Below are 17,617 nucleotides of genomic sequence, written 5' to 3' on the forward strand. Positions count from 1 at the left end.
CACTGAGAAAACGCTGGGAAGGAAGGTTATCTGTGGAAAGGGGCGTTCTTTGCCATCCTCGTGAGTCTTTTGTGAAATTCCTCAGCAAAGGTAACCTTGCAAGTCTCAACGCCGAAAGGTTATTCGAACACAGACACTTAGATAAAAGCACAGTAGACCATTCCTTCCACAAGATAAAATGTCAACCTTGTAAAAGCAATAATTAAGCCTGCAAGGGGTATTCGAGGTGCTAATAATGAGGAATTCATCACCTGAAGAAACCGCGAGATCGTACCGAGGCATAGTTCTGCGTGTCTGTGGGAGATTCCTGCCTCAGCCTCATCAGGACATGATGACTTGAGACAGGAAAGAAATTTAACACGCCTGGAGAAGACCCTCTCTTTCTGAGGACCTTTAAGAATGAGTGTCATTGAAGGGGGCGCCTGGGTGACTCCGTGGGTCAAGCATTCGACTCTTGATCTCGGCTCAAGTCATGATCTCAGGGTTGTGGGCTCTGTGCTCCAGGCCATACTCAGTGTCAACTAGAAGCATTGTTAGAGATGCAAATTCTAGGGTCCTGTCCTTAACCTACTGAGTCAGAACCCTTAGGGGTGGGGCCTTGCCTTTAACCCTGGCAAAAGCAGGTTAGAGATGCAAATTCTAGGGTCCTGTCCTTAACTTACTGAATCAGAACCCTTAGGGGTGGGGCCTTGCCTTTAACCCTGGCAAAAGCAGGTTAGAGATGCAAATTCTCGGGTCCTGTCCTTAACCTACTGAGTCAGAACCCCTAGGGGTGGGGCCTTGCCTTTAACCCTGGCAAAAGCAGGTTAGAGATGCAAATTCTAGGGTCCTGTCCTTAACCTACTGAGTCAGAACCCTTAGGGGTGGGGCCTTGCCTTTAACCCTGGCAAAAGCAGGTTAGAGATGCAAATTCTCGGGTCCTGTCCTTAGCCTACTGAGTCAGAACCCCTAGGGGTGGGGCCTTGCCTTTAACCCTGGCAAAAGCAGGTTAGAGATGCAAATTCTCGGGTCCTGTCCTTAGCCTACTGAGTCAGAACCCCTAGGGGTGGGGCCTTCCCTTTAACCCTGGCAAAAGCCAGTCAACTCCTTTCTGATTGAGTTTTGCACCCAATGATGCCATGCCAGAGGCTTGTGGTGGCCCCATAGCAGGAACTCCTACAACCTGATCTAAAAGAACTTCCTCCTTGGCATTTCTAAAGAGACCAACTCTCCATGTGAGGATGTAATGAGTTTGTTGCGAACTCTTGGCTCTTCCTGCAAGTTTTCATCTAATCGTTTGGCCTCATCAGCGCCACTGTCTGGGCACACCAGCTGACACTTGTCACTGGAATTCTATGCATAATGGGATTGTGGCTGTGATAAAATCATTTCCCTAATGATGCCCTGGAAATGAAATCGCTGAGAAAATCACCTTCAGGTTAAAAAAATAAGATAAGTAATGAATAACACCTGTATGAGTTAAAGTCTGCCACTTTGTTTTTACTGTTCAACTTAAAAAAAAAAAGTATTGAAAGCAATCATGGATGGTATTCCGTTGTTACTTAATTTTCCAAAGCCAAGAAATGGAATCTTTGCAGAAGGGAAAAATTACCGTCCTCATTAAACTCATTCTCTTCCATTAGGAACTGGAGGGTTATTGATGAAATCATCCCTTGTTCAGATACCTAAGCAATAGAACAGATATGAAATCATGAAAGGAAATACTAATAAACTTGATTACCACAAATTATTTATCTAGAATAAACTGCCTATTTTCTTGGAAAAAATTTTACCGATATTAACTAAATAAAAAAGAGAAAACCTAAACAATCAATTTTGCAATGTGAATTATGAGGAAGCGAATATCCCCCAAATTACATGAAATCTGATTTATTTGAAGAGCAGGTTTTTTTTTAATTTTTTTATTTATTTTTATTTTTATTTATTTTTTTAATGGTTTTTTATTATATTATGTTAGTCACAATACAGTACAACCCCGGTTTCCGATGTAAGGCTTGAAGATTCATTAGTTGCGTATAACACCCAGTGCACCATGCAATATGTGCCCTCCTTACTATCCATCACCAGTCTATCCCAAACAGACCAAAAAAAAAAAAAAAGTCAGAGTCATGGTTTACCTACCAAGAATCACATTATTATAGAGTTCATAGCTGAAAAAATAAAGTAACAAACTCATATATTGAGTAAATCTGTGTTTCTTCTCCTCTTTTTATCCTTTTTTTTTTTGAAGATTTTATTTTTTAAGTAATCTCTACACTCAACGTGGGTCTCAAACCTACAACCCCAAAATCAAGAGTCACATGCTCCAATGACGAAACCAGCCAGACACCCCTCCCCTTTAGTCCTTTTGATCCCAGACAAATAGGTTCCATAAACAATCAAAGTCGAGATATAGAAAAATTTTCAATGCCAAAAATACAGCTGTCACACTTATGAGAAAACAATCATATCCACATCTATACAGTTATTTCCAAAACAAAGAACAAAGCCTCAGAAGACAGGGGCCGATATGATCATCATAGGTCATGACAGTTCAAGCATAATTGATTTGAATAATCCCAGATGACAAAACTTTTAAACCAAGCTTATTAGGAAAACCATGGCACAAAATGAAACACGACTGTAACAGATATAAAAACAGATGTTGTAATAGTCTATCCTCTTCTAAGAGCACTTAGAAAACAAGTGGAAAATGCAAACTACCGAAACAAAACAGTGGTCAAGCAACACAGATTAAAAAAGAAAAAGCAGATGGTAGTTAAGCACGAGGGATAACTTCCTGCATTACAGCAAGAAAAATATATATATTTTTAGCTCACGCATTTTAGCGCAAGTCATATGCTCTTAGAAGGATTGGACACATGTTGGAATGTTCCTGCAAGAACAGCTTGATTATTGGTTTTGACTCTTTCCACTGTTCATAACTTATACCCACGTAATGTCAGTTTCAGGAATACTTTGAAAAGGAGCTGTGGGATAATACAGTGAGAGATGCGTGTCCACGGATAGTCCGTATCATATTGTTACTAATACCTTAACATTGGAAGCAATCTGAGAGCATGAGCGTTTGTAAATCAGCTAAGGAGCATAATCTAAAGGAATGTAGCGTAGCCACGGAAAGAAACAGTGGTTAACGTTAGGTTAAGGAAAGCAGAATATAGCGGTTCCTGGCTGCTTCAGTCTGTGGAGCATGTGACTCCTGATTTCTGGGTTGTGGGTTCCAGCCCCACACTGGGTGTAGAGATGATTTAACAATAAAATCTTAAAACGAAAAAGGAAAAAGCAGAATATAAAAGCATATATATGATGGGATCCCCGTTATGTTAAAAATATATTTGGAGGGGCGCCTGGGTGGCACAGCGGTTAAGCGTCTGCCTTCGGCTCAGGGCGTGATCCCGGCGTTCTAGGATCGAGCCCCACATCGGGCTCCTCCGCTATGAGCCTGCTTCTTCCTCTCCCACTCCCCCTGCTTGTGTTCCCTCTCTCGCTAGCTGTCTCTATCTCTGTCGAATAAATAAATAAAATCTTTAAATATATATATATATATATTTGGAGATCTCAGGCTAGGATATCAAGATGAGATTAGACATCTAAGCCCATGACCCACTCACATTCTGCTTACATCACCAACTAATAATTGAAATTGAATGACCAGTCTCACTCAAAGGGAGTCTCTATACCCCAAAACTTACTGAAAGAAGCAGGAGTAGCTATCTGAAGATTCCTGATGTATACAGACACGCACATCATTCAAGAGGAAGGTACATCTATAAATCACAAAAAGGAAGCCAGGGAGAAGCAAATGAAAGAGTCAGAAATGAAAGAATAGAGACCAAAAACCACAACAACCCCAATGAAAACAGCAACGGAGTCAATGAAGAGCATAGTCTGTACTAAAGAAAACTGAATTGTTGAAGTCCAAAAGCAATTGCGAGGAAGTGAGTCCAACCCAAGAAAGTGGAAAAATGGATGAGCGCACTGAAGGGAAGGTGGAGGGAAATCGGTGGCTGGCATCGTTGGAATTCCAACTGAGGTGTAAAGAGTACCTCCAGCTGTTGGTGGGAATGCAAACTGGTCCACCCACTGTGGAGGACAGGACAGAGGCTCCCCCAAAACTTAAAAATAGAAATGCCGTAGAATCCAGCAATTCTACTACTGGGTAACCCCAAAGAAAATGTAGACACTAATTCAAAAAGATAGATGCACCCCTTTGTTTATAGTTTATGGCAGCATTAAGTACAAGAGCCAAGATACAGAAGCAGCCCAAGTGTCCATCAATAGATGAATGGATGAAGAAGACATACATACATAGTTATATACCCAAATACACATGCACGTGCATGGACACACACACACACACACACACACACACACACACAGGAATATTACACAGCCATTAAAAAGGATGAGGTGGTCCCATTTGCAGCAACATAGATGGACCTTGAGGGTATTATGCTAAGCGACATAAGTCAGACAGAGGAAAACAGATGCCATATGATCTCACTCATCTGCGAAACCTAAAAAAATCCTAAAACAACCCCAGAAACAAATGGATAAATAAACAGCATAATAATCAGACCTATAATGATGGAGAACAAACTGATGGATGCCAGAGGGGAGGGAGTGGGGGACGGGGAGAATGGGAGAAGGGGCATGGGAGGTATGGGCTTCCAGACATGCAATGCATAAGTCATGGAGAAAAGGCACAGCACGGCGAATATAGTCCGTGGTATTTTAATAGCCTTGTCTGAGGCCAGGTGGCTGCTAGCTACACTTGTGGTGAGCTCAGCATAACGCATAAATGCATAGAATCACCTGAAACTGACGTAACATTGTGTGTCAACTCTCGTCAGATTAAAGAATGTTTTTAATGGAGTACTAGGAAAAAAAAAAAAAAAAAGAGTAACTCCAAACCAGAAGCCACAGAAACACACGAAGGAGAAGAAAACTTTACTGAACGCTGACCTCAAGCTCCAGATGAAAAGGACTTGCCCAGAGCCAAACAAAATCGCTGAAATCACTTTGACACCACAGGAAGATTGCAGACTGTGCTGTGCGTTGGAGAACGGAACAAAGGAGAAGCATCTCCAAAAATCCGGAGCAGGGGGGCGGGCGGCAGCTAGCTCGTGCCCGGACAGGTCTCCACAGCCAGGTGAATGTTCTCCAGAGGCGCCCGCACGGGCAAGAAAGAACACGCTCTCTCCCCTCTTCAAAGGCAGTGTCGTTAAGGACCAAGACATTCACCTAAGAAGGAACTTGGAGAAGGAAATTGCGTGTAAACAGACTGAAGGCAACTTTGTGAGTCAGAGTTCAGTTAAACGCTTGCCGTGAATATGTTGACTAATGGCAGCAAATGTCAGAAGAATTAGACAAAAGACCAACGTCAAAAAGACAAAAAAAAAAAGACAAAAAAAAGTCAACAGGAACAGCACACAGCATCGGTTATTAAAATAACACTCCCAGAAGCGAACCCCAGGTGTCCGTGGGTGTGTATGTGTGCCCATATCTGTGGCAATTTAAAATATAAAGGCGACATCCTCAATCAGGGAAGGAAGAAGGAGGGAAAAGATAGATCAGTACTCCACCCCAAACACCAAATGTTCCCAGGGAGGATAAAAATCTTCTTTAGGGAGTGAAGAAGTAGGAAGACAATTGCAAGAAAATATAAAGGAAGGGTCATCTTAACCTGTGCTGAGAAAGTTTTTACATGAACAATAGTTAAGGTTAGTGTGTGCTTGAACGCTGAGTATAAAACTAAATAAATAAACAGCAAACTTGATTACACTTACCAGAGAGAAAACGTTAAAATTCTCAATGTATCCATTGCGCCTATAAATCAATAAATAACAGCATCTCCAACATGCTCAAGTAACAAGAGTGATAACAGAATATTTGAAGCCTATACAGAAAGGAAATGAAATAAGTAGAAATAAAGACAGTACTTAACCTCACGAGAGGTCCAAGGTAGAGAAACTAGAAGTGTAATTGTAAATAGCTTTAGTGGATGAAATTGTTACAAGTGTAAAATGTATGATGGCCAATATTTTTGCATTTGGCCCTCCCAGATGCCTATTTTCCTCTCGTAATATCCAAGACTAACACAGTAAATGTACTAAATGGACGATGTAGAAATTGTTTTGCATCCACTTAACTCCCCATCTTGTGAAGCAGATTATCAGGAGGGAAATTCTCTTTTCTATGAAGTTTTAATGCAGAGCAAATGAGTTTAAATGGCAGCCGGTGATTGGGTTGAGGTAGGGATGATTAGATCTGAACATAATTCGGCATCTGAGCGATATCATCTCTGTGGTGAAGTACCAAATACAAGATTTGCTGAGACGCCCTCTTGGTCGGTTCTATAAAGAGGAGTGTGCTGCCTTCCCCGATGTCGTGTTCAGCTCTTGGTGGCAGAGAGTACTCGCTCCGCTTTGAGAATTTCTCTTTTAAAATGTGCCTGGGGGTCAGCATATGTCAGTGGATCTCCAGTTGCCCTACACCGTATCCACCTCTGATATCCTGGATTTTCCAAGATACAGTAGTTCTGATATTTAGTTGTTCTGATTTGTAATAGTTTGAATTTTCCTGAGACTAACCAAGTTGAGCACCCTTATATATATTATATATTACACACACGTATATAAATACATATATAATATATGTAATATATAATATATATCATATATCATATATATCCAAAAACTAAGGAAGGAAACTAATGAGGGAAATTCACAGTTGAACAGAGATACCAAAATAATATTATATTATTTATTAATAGATACAATATATATGATTTGTATGCAGAAAACATGTGAATCAACATATTATTAATAAATATATATATATTTAAAATAGAAAACTATTACATAAATGTGTGTGTTTGGCATTGGAATATCCTTTCTGTTTTTGTAGTATCTTAGATTTTTTTTAAGACTTTATTTTTGAGTAATCTCTAGACCCAACGAGGGGTTTGAACTTACAACCCTAAGATCGAGACTTACATGCTGTACCAACTGAACCAGCCTGGTGCCCCTCTTAGATTTTTAACCTATAAAAATTACAGCATATGAAACATATGCCTTCTTGTTTCTTCTGGCATTATTCCATATATTTTCTTAACCCTGAGTATTTTTAAATAAAAGTTTTAAAAGTATGACTGGAAAACATGTTTAACAGAGAAAATTACTTCCTTCTAGAATTTTTTTCCCCCTGCCAAGAAATCACACAGACCTTTGTAAATCCTGTGACTTTTGAATTGGGAAAGAACCTTATGTGGGCCGTGTGGATGGGATACAGCAAAGTTCAGGGAATGAAAAGCCTACCCTGGCTCAGTCATGTATTATTCAGTGCTTCCTTGGGCACGTTATTCAAATTTCCTACACCTATTTTCCTTACCCATAAAATGATCCAACGGGTTGCTGGAGGGTTGAATGAAGCAGAATCTGTATTTGTCATAATGCGTATGTTTATTTACTGAGACTATCATCGCACAGAGTGGATGTTTTATGACATCTTACCACCTGGTACCATATCCTGGACTCATATAAAAATTTCTTTAATTCAACTCTGGGTTAATAGGGTAGAGTTTGCATTGGAAATCTCCATCGGTGCATATTTAAGTCATTACTTCACCTATTTTGAGGATGAAACTTTCCTATAGTAGATAAATAATACTAGTCGTGATGCCTTCAACACCGAGTTAGGGCTTACCTCATCAGACATAAAGAAAACCCACAGAGGGGCGCCTGGGTGGCACAGCGGTTAAGCGTCTGCCTTCGGCTCAGGGCGTGATCCCGGCGTTGTGGGATCGAGCCCCACATCAGGCTCCTCCGCTATGAGCCTGCTTCTTCCTCTCCCACTCCCCCTGCTTGTGTTCCCTCTCTCGCTGGCTGTCTCCCTCTCTGTTGAATAAATAAATAAAATCTTTAAAAAAAAAAAAAAGAAAGAAAACCCACAGAAAGAATGAATAATCTCTGGGAAGCTGATGCTGTTCTTTGAATTGCTCGCAGCAAAGAACGCCTCAGAAAGTAGACTGAACTCTTCCTGCATGTGTTGCAAATGATTATTAGAAGCATAGTGGGGTCTGATCTCCTAGAGGCTTAACAAGGATACTAGCAACAGTATTGCTAATTAGCAAAACATTATTTCCCTTCATTTGATTTGTTGCTTAATCCAATTAAAATGAGGTTGGATACTTTCAGGAGGAACCATCTTACTAGTACCCACCTAGCTTTCAAAGATGATTTAATACAATTCCTTATTGTAGAAAAACAGCAACAACCCCAGTCACATTTAAGAGGATGCTCTTGATTTCTCCATGTGGTGTTTCTGGATGGGCTCCTGGAGGAACCAGCAGGTGGCACTCTTCAGGGTCGGAACCAGAAAGAACAGGAACAGCTCAGTAGGTTGAGTGGAAGGGACTTTTCCAAAGACCCACCCGTCTTGCCTCTGTGCCTGCAACGTTAGTTTCTTTTGGGGCCCTTGCTCAATACGATGGCAAATAACAATCATAACAATCTAAGACAGAACCTTGGAGGAATTCATAAAAAAAAAAAAATATATATATATATATATATATATATATATATATAGCCGGTCTCAAACATATTTTTCAAATAATGGAGTAAAAACAAAGCATGTAGAAATGTTGGTATAAAGTATGAGCACCGTTCATTTCCCATTTTCTTTTTGATCTCCTTTCAGCTACTTTCAAATGAAATTTTTATGCCAGAAACCAGTTTACTCCTACAGAAGCTAGCTTTTTTGTAGGTAAAAATATCCCTCAATTCCTTTTCAAAAATTACCTTTAAAAGTGAAGGCCAAAGTTACATAAAGCAAACAATTGCCTGGTAAACATTAACGGTGCATCGTAAGAAGGTTTAGGGATGTATCCCAACGTTTCTTCCTGTGGTTCCATGTGAATGTGAAGAGCATCTTAATGTATAAGACTTTCTATGGTATTTCAAGGGTTAACCGAGACCTTCACACTCAGAACTAGTCCATACCAAGCAGAGAGTACATGTTACTACTGGACGTTTTCCATGTTCCTCCCATGGGCTCATTCAGGTGCACGATCCTTTTGTTTGGTTTTGTTTTTCAGAATAAGGTCATTTAAGACACCAATGTTGGGGTGCCTGGGTGCCTGCTTGTATTCCCTCTCTCACTGGCTGTCTCTCTCTCTGTCAAAGCATATTCTCCACACCTGTATTTTGCATTCAGTACATGGAATTAGAATATTTTTGTCCAGTATTTGGAGTAGATGCTTAGAGAAGACGCTTGTCTCAGCCCTGTATTCCTGGCGTTGGATGTTTCCTCGCCCTCAAGAAGCTGACGTTGGGTGAGCAAAGGAAGGATTGAATCACAGATTACTGCATGTCTGTTTCATAAGAATATGCAGCAGAAAGAATACAGTTTGGGGGAGAAGAATAAACATTTCTGCTGTATTACATTTATTTACAATTGCGTGTTATCTGGACCATTGAACTAAGGCTATATACTAAAAGTATAATTGAAATTTTACTCTGTCCAATTATTTCATATGATCGCTAAGGAAGGCTGATCTCTGGGTTTAAAGTGAAGTGCTACCTCTATGTGCTTTTCTGAATCACATTTGCCCACATCACGATTGATTATTGATTATTGATTTGCATGGCTCTCCTTTTAATGACGGGTCTCTCTCCACTGGATTATAAGTTCAGTCGGAAGATCCAACACGTTCCTATTCTATCCCGGATGTAACATAGTATGTGGAACATGGCAGTGCTAATGATCCATTTATAGTTCATATTTAAAAAGTCCATAAAGCGTTTTTTTTTAATTCTCAAAATTAAATGCCTTAAATTTAATATTTCAGAGTCTGCTCCCCCTGTCACATTAAAGAGCAATATGATCAAACGTGGGGGTATGGCAGGAATGTGCACATAAAATGTCTATTCTCATCACTCCAGTGATTCAGTTTGGTTGTGTTTAGATTAACCAAAAATTAGGCTTTTGTTCCCAAACAAGCATAAACGATATTTCCAACCTTCTCAAATAAATGTGGTCAAATTTTGCTTGGAAGCTACCCACCTTTTTCATTCAGATTCAGTGTAATCAATTCTATTTGTTTAGAAGCCCTCAATTAAAAAAAAAATGAAAACAATCTTCTAGAGTAGGAACAAAGACAAACAAAATGTCTTTATTGACCAGCAAAGTGACAGACGGGAGCTAATCGCTAGGCTCTGTGAGGTGAGAAGCAGAGTCTGTCTTGTTCTTTCTCCGCACCTGTTGTGAGATGAACAAATGCCTAATGATAACTGATAACAGGAATCTCAGAGCCTTGGCCCAGCTCTGATGCCCATTGCTGGACCATAAATGCTATGCGATATTATTGAATCTGAAAATTATTACTGAGTCTCAAAACTGGCTCATCCCATAAAATGCAAGAATGGCTCAATATCTATTAATGCCCTGCACCATTATAATAAATCACAGCGGACATAACCCTTGTGATCTCTTATGTACCAAAATGGATCTGAGAAAATTCAACGTCAACTCTGACTAAAATGGGTAATAAAAAGGGACTGATAATTTTATAATGAAAAAATAAGTATTTTCAGCCATGAACCAGCTTTAATTCATATAGAAACATTAGAAAAATTCCTATTACACTCAGTGTAAGATAAGGATGTCCACTGTCATTGTGATGATTTCACATTGCTTTGAAATTACCAGTCCATTCAGCTAGATGGAAGAGTGATCTATGGAACACAGTTAAGAAGGGACACAAAAATTTGCAGATGGGATTGTGTTTTCAGAAAACACTAAGACTATAATGTGAAAAACTGTTAGGACAAGAGAAGGACTCGGTAATTATATGTGTGTATATATAACTTAAATTACGTAATGCCTAATATATAACAATATATGTTCTTGCTTTTTGAAAATGATAGTTCTCACATTTGGTCCCCTATGAACTTTATCCACGTGAATCTGTTAGTGTACATATACACACATATGTAGATATACCTATATAATATATAGTACACGCATCCATGTATAATACATACAGAAACATGCACACAGATACCTGTGTTCAAGAGCAATGCACAAAGGGTATGAGTCCTGTTGTTGGTCTGGGTTTTGACAGTGTTTTATTCTTCACTGCATATCCCTTTTCCTCTTTGAGGCCCCCCAAAATATATGTGCATTACTTTTACTTTTACAATAAAAAGTAAAAGTCAAAAGAAGTGAAAGCAGAAAAATTAAATAAAAGGCATCTAAGTCGACTTACTTCATTTTTTTTCACATTTTTTAGCCAATACCACTCTCTTATTAGAGCCAAACAAAAGCTAACAGCCCCTGGGTTTCCCCCCTCCCCCAAATACCAATTCATTACTGGACTATAAACAAAAATCAACCTTACTTTTGCCCTGAATGAATGAATAATATATTTCTTTGACAACTCAGGAGCCGTATTAGGAATTTATAGTACTTGTTCTTGGGACTGTCGATTATTGTCCTGCATTAGATGCTCTGATGTCCCAGTTGAAAATTTAACAAAAATGTCTTTAAAGGAATGCTAATAAAAGTGGCAAATCCTAATATTATTCTATAGCTTTTTATATTTCCATTGATAGGATATTTTTGCTTTACCTTCCCTATCACATTACCATCCCATTGAGGATAGGGCTATATTTATCTCTCTATCATCTGTCTGTCATCTCTGTCCATCCATCGATCATCCATCCATCCATCCATCCATCCATCCATCCATCCATCTGTCCATCTATATCTATTATCTATCTATCTATCTATCTATCTATCTATCTATCTATCTATCCTCTATCATCAGTATCCATCAATCATCCATCCTTCCATCCATCTATCCAACTATCCATCTATATCTATTATCTAGCTAGCTAGCTAGCTATCTATCATCTATCATCAGTATCCATCCATCGATCATCCATCCATCTATCCAACTGTCCATCTATATCTATTATCTATCTATCACCTATCTATTTATCTGTCTGTCTATATCTATCATCTATCATCTCTATCCATTGATCATCGATCCATCCATCCATCCATCTATCCAACTGTCCATCTATATCTATTATCTATCATCTATCTATATCTATATCTATCTATCTATCTATCTATCTATCTATCTATCTATCTATCTATCATCTATCATCGCTATCTATCCATCGATCATCCATCCATCCATCTAGCCATCCACTTTACATCTATATCTATTATCTATCTATCATCCATCCTGTCAGTCTATCATCTACGTATCTACCTATCCATATATCTATCTATCTATCATCTATCTACTTGCCTATCTATCTATATCTATCTATATGTAACTATATCCAATCTATACCATGAATATTTGTGCATGTAATATATAAGAGATGTATATCTCATAATTTTAAAACCACATTGATGGTAATAATGATTAGCTAAGGAAAGGATAAAATTTAGTGTTCATTTGCGGCAATTCACCAAGCCATAAAAAGACCACTTCGGACTACTTTGAGTTCTGCGAAGAATGATACTGGAGAAATACAAAATACTGCTACAATTACTAGAGCATCAAGTTCTCAATCAGGTGCTTCGACTGCACTCACCTTTACAAGCCAGTCATTTGCAATTGTCTGCTTTCTGTCTGCTCTCCGAAAACAGAGCTTCACGATATAGCATCAGATATCCACGTAGCTCCCTCACAGGACTGGTGAATGACAAATTAAAGAATTAAACTGCCCCGCATCTCAGTGGTATGAACATCAATTCCAATAAACACACGCGTGGCCTTTCTGGCGACAATTGTACCTGTTAGCTCTTAGGGCTCAGTGGCATCTGTCGGTTCTGCAAAGTAAATGACGAATGGAGAGGCTGCGAATGCAGTTGAGTAGGGATAGCATTGGATTAGGCTAGGTGACAGCTCCATTAGATTTAGGTCACTTGTCACAAGCCTAAATCAGGTCACATATTTCCCTGTGTTTAGATGATGGACAACGGACCATCAGCTCCCCCAGGTGTGGTTGGGCGTGGAGGCTGGGGAAACAGATGTGGACGAACCTTCAATGAGGGGGCAGAGTAGCTGACCGGCTGTTGGAGATGCAGGGCTAATGGCAGGTGAGGGTGTGGTGACCCGATGGAGCAGGGCTGTGGGCACCAGCTTGTGCAGGGAGTGCCCTGCGTGCCAGGGAGTTCAGATTTTTCTTTTTTCTGCTTGGCTTGGGGTCTTCCTTCTTGTTCATTCATTTTGTAGGCACCTCTCAGAGTAACCTAGAGATGGTTTTTTGGAATCTACTCTGGTAGCAGCATGGAGAGAGCAACAAAGACTGGTTTCAATTGCAAAACTTGGGAACAGGTGAAGGAGGGCTGCTCAGTCAAAGCAGTGCAGATGGTGGGGGTGCAAAATGTAAGAAACTCGAGAAAGGAGCCAAGCATTATCCCAGGGAACCCAGAGATCTTCACCCAAAGCTGAGCTGGGAATCTTAGGCGAGAGCTTCAATATGCAGATGAGAGCCAACCAATTTCCCCAGCTTTCTCTGTGCTGAAATCTGCTTCCTGGCTGAACCTCTCTCCACCATGCACCACCCCCACCAAACCATCAGGGTGTCCAAAAGGCAACATGCATTTCCGAAAACCATTACTGTGCTTGTGGGACACCACCGGAAGACTGTTTGCATCTTACTCTTTTGAAGTTTAAAAAATAAAGAAAATCAGATGTGAATTAACGAGATATTTACAAGGTATCCAAAGATGCAGAGAAGCCAACTCTATTATTGCAAAATAATAAGAGACAAAAAACTGTGTTTGCTTTGACACTTGTCATTCTGTCACTGACACCCTTTTTGAAAGTGGTGTCTTCAGTCTCGGTGTGAATTTTCCAAAGTGCCAATCATACTTAAAACCGTGACAGTAGACCCTGTGTTTAGTTTCCCCATCCTGCTGGGAATGACCTCCAGTTCATTTCAGCCACACTAGTTTTTTCTTGTCTCCAAAGACACTGGCTCTTTCTTGACCTACAGGGTTTCCATCTGCCATCCTGCTACCCTCTCTTCTCCTTTTCTGAACAGTAGTCCAGTACGCATCTCTCCATCAAGGCTACCACCAATGCACCAACTTTCTGAGGACCTCCAACCTTCCCCAGGAGTGTTAATTCCTCGCCCTGGCTTCCCAGAGCCTGGGACCACCCGTTATCCAATCAGACAGTAACTCAGTGCATGTCGCACTGTCTCTACCAGACTTCAAGCATCGTGTGATCATCTTATTTACCCTTGTGCCCTCAGCTCCGGCAGAGGACGGGGGCTTTTGAAAGGCTGATTAAAACAAAACATCTCAAAACCGAAATGAAATCCTATCTACAGAATGCTTTAGACATTCTGGGAATTGCAAGAACCCCAAATTCACATTAGATTTATGACAAGTGATTATGTTATGTTGGTCCATAGTTACATGAATTCTCCTGTGATGCTTCCTGCACTAGGAGTCAATATGACGGAGACAGGAGTCCAAAAGAGTGTCTCAACCTCAGCACTGCTGACATTGAGGTTGGATCCTTCTTGGTGGTGGGGGCTGCCCTGTGCGTTGTGGGACGTCAAGCAGCATCCCTGGTCGGCACCCACCAGGTGCCAGGAGTAATGTGTTGTGACAATCAAAAATGTCTCCAAATATGGGCAGACTTACCTCAAGGTTGAGAATCACCAGACTACCTTATAGGATCATTTTTTAATCTTTTTTGTTTCTTTAGAGCATGGGAAGGGGGCCGTTACGAAAAAGAGAAACAGCATTTATTGTGGAAACATTAAAGTATCTCCAGTTTCAAAACTATCTCCACCCCAATTGCATCTCACTTGAGTTGAAGGTGTTACTAACAGACAACCACAAAATCTTTTTCTCAGAAATCGCCATGTACATGCTTACCACTCCTGACCTGGTGCTTTATGGTTCGTTACTTGCTCCTAGCTGCTTAGGTGATGGTGGGGTTAGTAGTGACCTAGCAGCAGGAAAAGGGGAAGAAATGCTAGAGTTTTCTCTCCACCTCTACTAAGAGACTACCTTACTATACTTAAACGTTTCAAATTCTTTCAGGGGTAAAAAGCAAAGACCATTGTATTAATCTGGGTTCTTAGAGAAACAGAATAAAATGTGGATATGGGCGTACATATGTGTATATAGAGAAAGGTATAACGCGGTATCCGGCATCATCCCGTATAGAGTACGTGGAATAGTGTATGATGTCATATATGGACATATGACATAGATATTCACGGACACAGGGTGTGCAGATGCGGGAACATACAATTTCTTCTTTGGTGGTTGCCGTTTGAGTTTTGCACTTACATTATGTTCTTTGCTTACCTTCTACTTAAGGAAGCGTTCAAAAGTGCTCAAGTACACACACACCTAAAAAACTGAGATAATTGAAATCAAAAGGGTATTACATAAATTCCTTGAAGATAAATGCAATGTTCTAATTCAACATGTATTTGTAGCCCTTTGAAATATATTGAGTATAAATAAATGTCCTATACATGAAATATCAAGAAATATTCAATATTGATTACAAGTCAGGCAGTACTACTGAGGGATCCATAGAATTGAAGTATCCACTCATGATACAGTAGTAATCATTCCACTCCAGTTAACTGATATGGATTTTTATTTTTTATTTTTAGTATTTTAAAAAATGTTATTTATTTATTTTAGAGAGAGAGAAAAAGAGACAGAGCAGAGAAGGGGGAGAGGGAGAGGGCAAAGTGCTCTCTCCGCTGAGCAGGGAGCCCAGTCGGGGCTTGATCCCAAGACCGTGGGATCATGACCTGAGCCAAAGGCAGACGCTTAACCAACTGAGCCACCCAGGCATCCCTGACATGTATTTTTAATATAAAAAGGGGGATTAATGTAAATCTGCCTAACAAAATTCCAAAATTCCAATTATTTCCCATTTATGGGATGAGAAAATTTGTCTCAAATTTTGCTTGTCCCTTCCCTTATACTCACTGTGTTTTGAATTAATGGACGTTTATATGCCAGCCTCGTTAAATATTGCAAATTTATCTGAAGAAATGACAGACTCATGAGGATATCTTACTGAAACTTTACAAAACATTCAGTTCAATTGATTTGAAAACGTCAGGGGGAGAAAAAAAACCCAAGCATTTGAAATATTTCTGTGAGCCATCAGTCTCCTTGGAAGCCAAAATTCGTTATAATTCAGTATTCCTACGAGTAATTACTTTTATTCTTGGATTAGAAACAATTTTATTTTCGGTAGTCTTCGATTTCTTTTTTTCTTCTTTAGGGAAATCATTTCTATTGGTGATGAATGGGTTGCTGTCGTGCATTACGTACGCTTGGATACATCCCGTTTGAAGTCCCGGTTTCCAAAGGAAAATTTCGGGCCATCGGATAATGAAGCATATTCCACATCGGGGCGGGCTTGTAAGGAGAAGGTAAGTCGGACCAGTTTGCAGAGTGCATCAGGAGCAAGGCAGGCCATTTCATCACTGGCCTCCTAACCTGAGGTGTGTCCTCCCCTTACGCTCTCTCCAGAGAAAGATTGCTTGGGTTACTCAGGGTCCTTGTGGTTCCATGTGAATTTTAGGATTGTTTTTTCTATTTCTGTAAAGAATGCCATTGAAATTTACATTGATCAATAGATCGCTATGGACTATGCATTGTAACCACATTAATTCTTCTAGCTCATGAACATGAATATCTTTCCATTTATCTTTAATTTCCTTTGTCAATATTTTATAATTTCCAGTGTACAGATTTTCACCTCTTTGGTTAATTTATTCCTAAGTATTTTAGTGTTTTTGTTGCTTTTTGTAATGAGATGGTCTTCTTAATTTCCTTTTTGGAGAGTTCATTACTTGTAGGGAGAAATATCACTGATTTTTGTGTGTTGATTGTGCAATCCTGCAACTTTACTGGATTTATCAATAAGAGTTTTTGGTTGTGGGGCACCTGGGTGGCACAGTGGTTAAGCGTCTGCCTTCGGCTCAGGGCTTGATCCCGGCGTTATGGGATCGAGCCCCACATCAGGCTTCTCCGCTGGAAGCCTGCTTCTTCCTCTCCCACTCCCCCTGCTTGTGTTCCCTCTCTCGCTGGCTGTCTCTGTCTCTGTCGAATAAAGAAAGAAAATCTTTAAAAAAAAAAAAAAGAGTTTTTGGTTGTTGAGTCTTTAGGGCTTTCTACTTATATGATCAAGTCATCTGCAAACATGATTTTACTTCTTCCTTTCCAATTGGGATGCCTTTTATTTCTTAAATTTATTTTTTTAAGACCTTATGTATTTATTTGAGAGAGGGAGAGCACAAAGCAAGAGAGAGAAGCAGACTCCCCACTGAGGAGAGTCCGATGCCGGACTCGATCCCAGGACCCCAAGACCACGACCTGAGCTGAAGGCAGACCCTTCACCAACTGAGCCACCCAGGTGCCCCGATGCCTTTTATTTCTTTTCTTTCTACAATTGCTCCGGCTGGGACTTCCAGTGCAATGTGGAATAGAGCTGGCTAGGAACTCATCCTTGCCTTATACTGGATCTTACAGGAAAAGCTTTCTGTGTTTAATTACTGAGGATGATGTTCGCTGTGGGTTTTCATGGATCACACTG

The 17,617-nt window shown here is 40.0% G+C and overlaps 1 protein-coding gene across 2 annotated transcripts in view; it reads left to right on the forward strand.

Moving 5' to 3' along the window:
- PUDP (pseudouridine 5'-phosphatase) overlaps positions 1 to 17,617 on the forward strand; it is a 617,886-nt gene that overhangs the window by 424,661 nt on the left and 175,608 nt on the right. For both annotated transcript variants that reach the window (XR_006782650.2, XR_006782651.2), the window contains exon 7: positions 16,301 to 16,451. The gene's annotated coding sequence lies outside the window, so the exon portion shown is untranslated. The remainder of the gene's footprint in view (positions 1 to 16,300; positions 16,452 to 17,617) is intronic.

This window comes from Ursus americanus, chromosome X (genome assembly GCF_024610735.1).
Source record: "Ursus americanus isolate L20-20 chromosome X, mUrsAme1.1.p, whole genome shotgun sequence".
NCBI classification, from domain to species: domain Eukaryota; kingdom Metazoa; phylum Chordata; class Mammalia; order Carnivora; family Ursidae; genus Ursus; species Ursus americanus.